Here is an 11,112-nt window from a genome sequence, read left to right as displayed (position 1 = left end):
TAAAAAAGAAGATATATAAAAGGAAAAAACAAAAAGAAGATATATAAAAGAAAAAAAAAAAACAAAAAACAGAAAAGCACAAATAAGAGAGGAAAAAAAACATGCTAAAAAAATGATTAAGAAGTTTTGAATTTTTTGCTACATTGAACAAATATATTCCCTTCTGAAACTACATATAAACTGTGGTTTAGGAATATAGTGTCAGAATCACCAAAATTTGAAATCAGCATACTCAACAGGCTTCGAAAGAGCTGGTTTATACCAACCATCAACATGGTATGTTGTTTACGATCTTTCTTCCCTAACCCAGCTTCAAACAGCATAAGTATAAGTTTGAAGTGAAATACAGTTCCTTACCTCTCCCTGATGCCAACTTAATTCCTCTGACACTGTTGGTATGTATTACATATCAAAATTGAAGATGGTAAACATTAACTGCTGAAAAGGTATTTAATTTCATGTAATCTAAATTTATTTTGTTCACTTTGATCTTAGTTCTCTGTGTGCTTTATTTTACACTGCAAGCAAAGCATGAAAAGTCTTCTAAGTGAAAAATTTATCCTGCCTTCCTAAAAGAAAATGAAGACAAGCAGTTATTTAGAGGTAATATTTACATGTTGTTGATTCTTATTTGATTTGATCCTTTTTAGTGTGGACTTGCTAGTGCTTGGAATACAGAAATATAGATGATGGGAGAGAAGAAAGTTAAGAAACCTTGTCCCCCTCTGAAGGACTGATATGATATTCATTGCTTTCCTTCCAGAGGACAGTGAAAATACATTGAGTAATTGTACCAGGAATATTTCATGTTCAGATGGACTAATAGAACAAGCAGCTTTCATTTCTCTGTCCTAACTCACTCTAGGACAAAATCATCCAGTTTCAGGTTTGATTTAAGCAAACCATCTCAATATATATTAATGGAGACATAGAGCCCATGCAGCCAATTTGCCTGTGACCTCATCAGAATTGCAGTATCCACCTCTACACACTTGGAGCACAAGAGCATCCACCACATGAATTGTTTCTTAAGTGATCAAGCATCAGGGCTCTGGAAGCAATTTGGCTCATAAATTGTATTTCAGGAATATCAGTCCTGCTTGTTGCATCTCTTAAGCTATGCTGCAAACCTAGCCGCTTAATATTTAGAGAGACAAAGATGTGATTTAAGTCTAAATGAAAATTATTTCTGACCAAACTGAAACCTAATTTGCCTCTGAAATTTGTCACTAAAAACCATAGCCACAGTAGTTCGCAAACATACAATATCCTACAGCCAATATTTTTAAAATTTCGATCACTATCTTTTATAATTTGATCTATATCCTACCTGATTTTGTATCTCTGTTGCCTGGGTACAGAGACAAGGTGGTGAAGTTTTTAGTGCTGTTTTTTCAACACCACTCACGTCACAGCAGGGAGAGGGGGTGTGTGGTTTCAGCAGGAAAAAAGCTGGGACTGGAAACAAAGTTTGCCATTTTTATCTGATTCTCTTCAGGAAGAAGGTCCTAGGTCAGCCTGATGGAGCTAGACTTTGGGAAACATTTTAGTGTTTGGGAAACATTTTGTGGTGATATTTTTTGTGAGTAAAATACCTTTTCTCTTTTGTACACTCTTTATCATTAATATTATGATTATCGTGATTTTCAGTAAGCTGACACTCCAATTTATAATCTCTCCCATTGTTCCTCCATTTTCAGAAGGTGCAGGGGCAAGAAGTGAGCAGCTTGAGTGGGTTTAATGTTCTAAATAGGATTTAAAAGCAGCACATTCTCATGTGATTTTTGTAAAAATTTTGGTGTATTTTATTTCATTGCTTATTCCAGCCATAAAATAACTTAAATTCCTACAACATTATTTCTCTAAATACCAAAATCAGCAATTATAGCTGTAATATTCAAAGTGCTTACCTTTTGGGAATACATTTTTGCACAAGTTTGTTTTTTTTATTCTGAAGACTGTAAAAACATTCTGAATATTCACAGACAGTTTTTATTCTCGCATCTAAAGTATCTGAACAATCATTACAAAAATGATGATTTGTCATTGAAAGTTTATGATTTTGAAATGAAGAAAAAAATTTTTTTCAAGGAAGTTTTCTACCTGCTTTTCTACCAATGTTTTAATTTAATTGCTTACATTTGTTTGCCTGACTTTAAAAAGGCTTATGTCTAAGCTGAACAATATAGACTCCTCAGGGACCTGTACAGGCTATCTGCTTTATACCAAAATTTTTCCTAAATATAAGTGGCCCTTCAAATAGGTGTTTACTACTGTTTCATATGAATGCTGCTGTATGAATCTTTTATATAAATTTTCTGGTTTTGCTATTACCCATTTCCTAATCTTCACTAGCAGTATTTGTTCTTATTTGTTTGGCATTTTTATTTTTCTTTGTTGAATTACAGGTCTACTAGTAATCTTTTTAGTTTAGACTTCTAGTTAGCTGTGTTCTTTCTACAGTTCTAGACCTTCCCATTCAACAAACCTCAATATCTTTCATCATCCCTGTATAGGTGATTTAAAATAAAGAAAAATGTTTAATTTAAAAGCATTTGAAAAATGTTAATCTTGAAGAAGAATCCCATGGTTAATTAGAGAAGATCATTCTAAAAAAAAAAAAAAAAAAAGAGGAGGATTTATGTTCCTTTACTAAAATTTTTCTAGTTATCCTTGCTAATTCCAGCTGTCTACAAGATATTTATCATGCAAAGCATTTCACAGAATCACAGTATCACTGAATGGGTAAGGTTGGTAGGGGCTATAGAGAGTAATCTTCTCCAACCTCCCTGTTTAAGCAAGATCATCCTAGAACGTTGCGTGGAATTGTGTACAGATCTTGATCTCCAGTGAGGAAGACTCCACATCCTCTCTGGACGATCTGTTCCAGTGTACAGTCACCTGCACAGTGAAACAGTTTGTCCTCATATTCAGATGGGACTTCCTGTGTATCATTTTCTGCCCATTGCCTCTTGTCTATTGCTTGGCACTACTGAGCAGAGCCTGGCTCCATCCTCTTGGCATCCTCCCTTCAGATATTTACTTTGATGAGATCCTCTCTCAGTTGTCTCGAGTCTGAACAAGCCCAACTTTCTGAACCTTTCTTCATAAGAGAGATTATTCAGTCCCTTAATCATCTTTGTAGGCTTCGTTTAGACTTCCAGGAGCACCCTGTCTCTCTTGTACTGAAGAGCCCAGAACTGGACACAGCACTCCAGATGTGGCCTCTGGAGAAACCCTTCTTACTAGGTTGACTAGAGAGGCAGGATTACCTCCCTCAACCTGCTGGCACTACTCTTCCTAGTGCACTCCAAGGTATCATTGGCCCTTTTGGCCACAGGAACCCATTGCTGGGCATGGACAGTTGTCACAGACAGTTTGTTGTCCACCAAGACCCTCAGGTCATTCTCTGTAGAGCTGCTCTCCAGCAGGTCAGCCCCCAGGCAATACTAGTGCCTGTGATTATCATTCCCCAGTTGTAGGATCGTGCATTTGCTTTTGTAGAACACCAGGGAGCCCTTTGCCCATTTCTCCAACCTGTCAATGTCCTTCTGAAGGGCTACACAACACTTTTGTATCGGCCACTCCTCCCAGCTTTGTCTCACCAGTGAACTTGCTGAGAAGGCATCTTCCCCTTAATTGAAAAGAGTAACAAATAAATTAAACAATACTGGGCCCAGTATTAAACCTTGAGGGACACCTCTAGTGACAGGCTCTCAAATAGACCCTGTGACAATGATTTGGACATCAGAATTTGATGTCCAGCCAATTCTCCATCCACTGCCCACTCATCCAATTCACACTCCCTGAATTTGTCTATGAGGATTTTGTAAGAGACAGTGCTGAAAGTCTTTCTAAATGTAGACAATATCCTGTAGACAGTATCCTTTCTAAAGGTGGACAGTCACTCTTTCCTCATCATACAGGTAGTTGTCTCACCAAAGAAAGCTATCAGCATGATTTGACTTCAGTGACTGGTCCTGATCACCTCCTGTCCACATGGATAGAGAGGACATCCAGATAGTTCTCCATCACCTTTCCAGGATCTGAGATGGTTGGTTGTTCTCTGTGCAGTCCTTCTTGCCTTTTGACAAGGGCACAAGACCAGTGACATTTGCTTTCTTTCAGTCCTCAGGCACCTCTCTGGAACACTATGACCTTTCAAAGATGATGGTAAGCAGCCTTGCTATGATTTCCATCAGCATCGTTGCACTCAAGGATGCATCCTGTCAGGGCTCGTGGACTTGTGGATGTCCAAGTTTGCCTAGATGATTCTACCCTGAGTCTCCTTGACCGGGAGTTAATGACAGTTGGGTTAGAGTCTGTCTGTTTTCCAAGTTTCCTTTACCCTGGTCTCCTGGGTTAAAGTTTTTTGAGGAATGATCTTGTCAGTGAAGATTGATGCAAAAGAAAGCATTCAGTAAGTCTGCCTTCTCTGCATCTTTTCTTGCCAGGGTTCCTCCACTAGTATAAGGCCCATATTATCCTTTGTTTTCCTTCTATTACTGATGTGCTTGGAAAAGTACATTAGTCCAAAAGTGCTTCTTGTTGTTCTGTATACCCTTGGCTAGATTTAATTTCAGGTGGGCCTTGACCTTCCTTGTCATGCTTCTACATATTCTGACAACCTCTCTATATTAATTCCAAGTGGTCTGACCCTTCTTCCATCTTCTATGTGTTTTCTGTTTATGCTTGAGTAATGACAGGAGTTCTGTGTTCATCCACACAGGTCTTTTGCCCCTTTGTTTGGTCAGGATGCATCGTTCTTGAGCCTGCAAATGATCCTTGAATATCAACTAAATCTTTTAGACCCCTGTCAGCTGCAGGTTGCTCTGACCCATAGGATTCTTCCAGGAAGATTCCTGAAGATGTTAGCTCTCCTGAAGTCCATGGTTACAATCTTACTTGCTGTCCTGCTTCCTTCTCATCTGATACTGAACTCCACATTCTCGTAGTCCCTTCAGCTGTGTCTGCCCCCAGCCTTCACTAAACACTGAGATGTTAGTGTGAGATGTTAGAGCACATTGCTAATAACACCGAGGCTGTGGGTTCAATTTCTGTACAGATCATTTACTCAATAGTAGAACCTGGTGATCCTTGTGGGTCCAACTTTGTCTTCCAACCTTGTCTTCCAACTCAGGATAATCTCTGATTCTCCAACAAGGCCTTCCCTCTTGTCAGGATGAGGTTGAGCAGCACATAATTCCTGGTGGTATTCTCCCCTACCTGAAACAAGAAGTTGCCATTAATACTTTCCAGAAGCGTCCTGGATTGCTTGTACTTTGCAGTGCACCCTTAAGTCCAGCTGATATAAGGGTAGTTAAGATACACTGTCTCTGACTTTGAGATTGCTTTGAGCCACCTGTAGAAGGCCTCATTCATTTCCTTCTCTTAATCAGGGACCTCTAGCAAGGACCTAACCCATGAGGTCTCTACTCACTCTTCAGAGACAGAGCTAAATATATTCCAAGTGTTGTCTCATGTGGACAGTGAGACAACTCCACAGCAGGGCATAACAGTCTTCGTGATATAATTTTCCTTTCTGAATTCCTAAAAAGCAAATCTGAAACCAAGATAATTACATCTTCTGCCCGCACATTTATCATCATAAACAAAAATTTCACATATATTCTGGTCTTTCAGCAACAGTCCAATGAACTAGGAACTTAAAAATAATTGCTTCTACAAGGAGGCTATGAAGATTGAGGAAATCCCTTCAGTGGCATATATTGATCTATTTTAAGTGCAATGACACAGACATAATTTTAATACAAATTGTGCTCAGTACCTCTATTATTATGTTAAGGATGTGCCATTACTCTCACAAAAAGCAATGATGACTTTATTAACAATGAGCAATACTCCCTTTTGATAGAGATGTTTATCATTGTAATATTCATCCTACAGGTTTTTGTTAAGTAATGAGATATTTTTCTTTGCTATAACCAAAACGGAACTTTACAATCAAGAAAACATGGGTTGTAGTATTGTTTGGCTCAGATACACATTTCTTTGAACCAGGTATGAACAACCACAATATATTTTTTGTATAGGTGTAATTGTTTCATAACTGTAATTTACAGATTCACAGAGGTTCAAAATCCTCTTACTTTTAAGCGTCATGTTTCCTGATGATATTTTAAATATGTTTTAGTTAATTTCTTTGAAGAGACAGGAAGTGAAGACAACCTTAGTGGAAAAAATGGTCAGTCTTATTACCTTCAACCCAGCAAGGTTACCTTAGATTTCATTCATACATGGTCTCTGACATTTATACTACTTTAACCCACAGGCACTTACTGAAAGTATAAAGCTTAAAGTAGAGCCCTACTAGTCAGAAGTATAGTAACTCCAGAAGTCAGCCTGAAACTATTAAAAGAAGCCATTCCAATCAGCTAAAAATATTGACCCATGGGTGTAATTATTTCAGCTTCTTAGTTTTATCTTCTTTCCACCTTCTTCTCGATCCAAGAAAAGTAAAATGAAGACATCCTATTTTAGTTATTGGTTAAACTCTTGTTCCTTACCGTAAGAGTTTAATAACCTGTTACATGGTGTCTTAGTCTAAGACAATTATGAAAGGCAAAGACCTCTCATATATCCGTTTTAGTTTTAGCCACTAGATACAAAGGTGCTCAATCATCTGGTCACCTGGGAACTAAGGAAACAAGATGGAGCAGATGACACTCCTCCCAAGATGGTGGCCACATTGGCAGACCATATAGACCAGAAGACAAAGACAATCTGGTGGAGAAACACCTCCTGGCTCAACGCTCCCCTGGAACAAAAAACCCCGAGGTCAGGGGCTTACAGAGGAGTTCAGGGAGCAGATGGGAATTGCTGTCATTGCTGGGGAAGTTTGGCCTCATGGTGTTGGTACAAAAATCTGCCATATAGAAAGTTTCTAACAGAGTTTTGAATATTATAAATCAAGCATTCTTAATTGGAGGACACTCACCACTCAGAGGATCCTTCCTCTAATTGAGTACCCCAAGCATGAGGTGAACAGAGCTTTTATAATATACAGTGATTATGTACTCATTAGCTATCCCCACTTTACTTGACGTATATACGTTACTTTGTTTTTCATAGTCACACCCCTTATCAAAGTCCTTATGTGATTCTTTGGGGTCTTCAATGTTGGGTGTCCCTTTCAGGTGGCTGTTCCATGACCCCCACTTGTGAGTAAGTGCAATATCATTTTTTTGCATAACTTCTGCTTTGTCAGGCTTGCAGAGCTAAACTGGCATCCTGCTTGCGTTTTGCCTGAGTTACATCTTTCATCTATTTCTCCAAAATAGAATAGTTGTGCTGTTCTGTTCTAGTTCTACTGTCCTTATTTGTGTCAGTCCTGCTTCCTTTTGGCAACCACGGTGGCGCAGAGAACAACTATGTGTGTGTGACTTTGTGTGCATATGTGGTCATCACGATGCTGAGGAGGTGTGGGAAGGAAATAGACTTGCTGGTCACTGAAGGACCGTGCCCCTTGCCCTGCTGGTCCCAGCTGCAGTTCTGGAGCTGTCACTTCAGAACTGTTTGGCTTTGGAATGGCCCTGCTGCCTCTCCTCACTGCCTTATCCTGCAGATGTGCCCTGGAAAGACTTAGAAATGGGAAAAGATCTGCTGATTGTGTAGTACCAGGTCTGCCCTTCATTTCAGTGAGCCAGACAAAATGAACCCCTTTCTGGTTGTGGCCATGGCTTTTTCCCTGCCAAAACCACACTAATGGCTGTAGCGTGAATGGTACTTGAACAGACAGCACAGAAACCCACAACACCCTTGTCTCTGTACCCAAGACACGTGGTAAAGAATGTTAGTGAATTAAATTTTCACATATTTTGTGTCCTTTTACCCTTATATCCCTTTTTCTATCATAGTATTTCAGTCCTTAGCAACCTCTTATCATTTTTGACAGTGCCAATGACCAAAGTGTCTTGCCATGCTGGGTGAATTGCCAGTGCTATATTTTTTTGCCTGGCTAGCCAGAAAGAAAGGTGAAAATTAAGAATGCTATATCTGATTTTCACCCAACTTGTCCTCAGTTAGGGGTGTTACAGTGTTACTGTCTAGCCAATCAGTGATTTTTTCTGTATTCAGAGAAAATTAATTGTCATTGAGACCTGTCAAGTTTGACTGAATTACACAGTAGAACAAAAAAAGCATGGGGGTAGGAAAACTGATGGATGTGCAGAGCACTGAAGATCTCATGTCTTACCCAGGTTAAGAAAAGGAATTAAAATTATATGATTTATTTTATTGCCCGATTTCATAGCATAGATTAGGAACAGTTCTATGACTGCTTTTGGTCTGATACAGTTCTAAATGTCAATGATACAACAAAATGGCTTTTTAACTTAAGTACTTGACTGTCTGTCTGAAATTCCCAGTTTGATGATTACATGTTTCAGTTCTTAAGAAATCTTCTCTTCTGATGTATAGTGAAGGAGGTTAACATTGAGGGTGTATGGCTCCCTCAATTCTGTTTGGTCAGAAGTTGAAGTCAGTGAGTCGATGGCTTTAGGAAAAAAAAAGAGCCATTACTCTTCAAGTGAATTTCAAGCCTGTTTTAACTATTGACTGATTAAATTACTGAGATGTGATAAATGTTTCTATAAAGAAATAGGAGGAAACCACGTAACCATCTTCTTACCTGATCATGCTATTTGCCCAGTCTTTAAAAAACTTAGTTTTATATAATATAATGTTGCAAGTATTTTTGACTATTTGACAGCATTACATTACAATGCTGAAAAGGCAAATCTGATGCACTCTATTCCCTAGTGACAAAAGTACATGTGTATATATATATATATACATTTACTATACTAATTGTATGTCATCAAATCAAATATCAATATTCAATGTTGTTTTAATCTAGAGAGGACTTTTTCAGTTGAACAACAAAATTTCAAACTGTTAGCAGCCTGCATTTTTTGCCAGTTTAGATTAGGAGAGACATTTCTTATTGCTGGAGATCTGAGATCAGAAAATAACCACATTTAGGTACCAAAACTCAGCAAGTAAATCTGAACTTATTCTGCCACACTTTCCATTAATCTCATAAGTTCCTAATGGACTCAGTGATATATTGTGCTGATAGTTCCATTGAGCATTTTATTTATGGCTTAATATTTTCTTAATTTTCTTTGCATAAGAAAAGAGGAAAAATAAGTCTCCCAAACCGTTTGAAAACATTCACCCTAGTATTTGCCTGGTTTGTTGTCTTTACAGGTCAAATCCATTAAAATGAAAAATCCCAGTCTATAAATTAAAAGCTTAATTAGAAATTCGAAACTGGACCATTTGGGAAAGTATTTTACAAAGGGCTTGAATCTATAAATTGAAAATCCCTGAACTCTCAGATGAGAAACATCTCAGGTAGAGATGGAGCTCTTGACATGGGTTTCTTAAGTGTCTTCTAGGTGCCAGGAACATTTTTGGATAAAATCAATTGCTCAGCAGCTAGGTAAAAATACTGCTTGAAAGCATCTATGAAATGGAATGCTTCTTGCATTTGGAAGCTCTTTTCTCTGAAGGGACCCTTTCCTTAGAGAAGTTACAGTTTTAATTTCTGCTTTCATCTCACCAGTCTTTCCGGTTATCTGTTTGATCACATTTATAACAGTAAATATTTTCCCAGTTTATTTACTCACTATTTCTTTCATATAAAACTTCCCTACTTAGTCTTGTCTTAGAGGCAAATCTTTTGAAGCTTTAAGGACAGTTAAGACCAACACAAATCTACAAGTGGCAAATTTCCTCCTCTTCTCTTCCAGTCTGTTGAAGGGATAAAAGACTTCCTTCAGGGAAACTACCTGGAGTGCCCAGGTTAGTCCACTGCTTTGAAGTGTCCTTGGAAGAAGGAGTACCCTGTAATATAATTCAGTTTTGTTTAAAGAAATTCATGTTTCTGGAAAAATAGACTATTAAATTAATGTTTAAGGATGAGCCTTTTGTTGGTGGTGTCTCTGTATTTGTTACAATGTTTTCCAAAGAACACCATTTTATTGATGACATGTTGAATAGGCAGTGTATTTATGGATATCATCATTGTCTTCTGTACATTTGTTGAAAATATTCTTAGTAAATGCAAAATATTTATATGTGCTGGACTCTCCAGGAATATGTGTATGTGGTTGGACAAAATACAGTAAAACAGTACTATTGTAAACACAATTATAGTTATTGAGGTTTAAATTCTCATAAAGTATCTGTTTAATTCTTGATATGATTTTTAAATTATTTAAGATTTCATGGTGCTCAGATATAGTCAACAAGTAAAACAATAAATTCAGGTTTCCTTCTGTTATCATACTATTTGAATAAGTTTTTCTGCTTTAAAAGAAATACAGAGAGCACTTTTGCCAAAGCTTTTTACTTTGTACCTTACAGGTGATGTCCAGCTACAGAAACAGACTGAAAGACTGTTTGTCTAAAAGATCTGTTTGTCTAAAAGATTGGTATTAATTGATATATCGTCAACAACGAAGTAAGTGGCTGACATGCAAAGTAATCAAACATACAGCCTCACTTTAAACAATAGGTTAATTTTTTTGTCTGAAAGCCAGATACACCAATGCTCATTTTGATGTAGCTTTTCTTATGCAGTCAAGAACCGGGCAGAGAATCAGTTACAATTACCTCCAATCAAGTCTAGGAGACAAACATAAAGTGTTGTCATGGTTTAAACCCAGCTGGAAAAAGAGCCCCATGGAACTGTTTAGCTACCCCAACCCAGTCCAGTAGAAGAGACAAAAGGCAGAGATCCAGAGTAAATAATAACCATTTACTGCAAATAACAATAAGACAAAAAAACCCCGAAGTAAGAGCATGGATATTACAACACAAGTTATAAAAAAAAGAGGGTGATTTACATACAAGAAATGAACCATCTGACCTGGTCTGGTGCCATGTGTCCCTCAGAGACAAAGAACAAAATGCACCCCCCCGCCCTTCTTCATGCATGTTTGTTCCCTCCCAGTCTAGGACAATGAAAAATAAGATGAGACAAACTGCTCCATTTGCCATTCTGTCCCCCAGAAAAGGGTAAAATTCCCACAGATCCTTCTTGAGCCCCTTTTTTTTCCACCCAAAGTCATACCTCCTTCTTCT

The sequence above is a fragment of the Taeniopygia guttata genome, chromosome Z, assembly GCF_048771995.1.
Source record: "Taeniopygia guttata chromosome Z, bTaeGut7.mat, whole genome shotgun sequence".
In the NCBI taxonomy this organism is placed as follows: Eukaryota; Metazoa; Chordata; class Aves; order Passeriformes; family Estrildidae; genus Taeniopygia; species Taeniopygia guttata.
Note: the sequence above shows the minus strand (reverse complement) of the source record.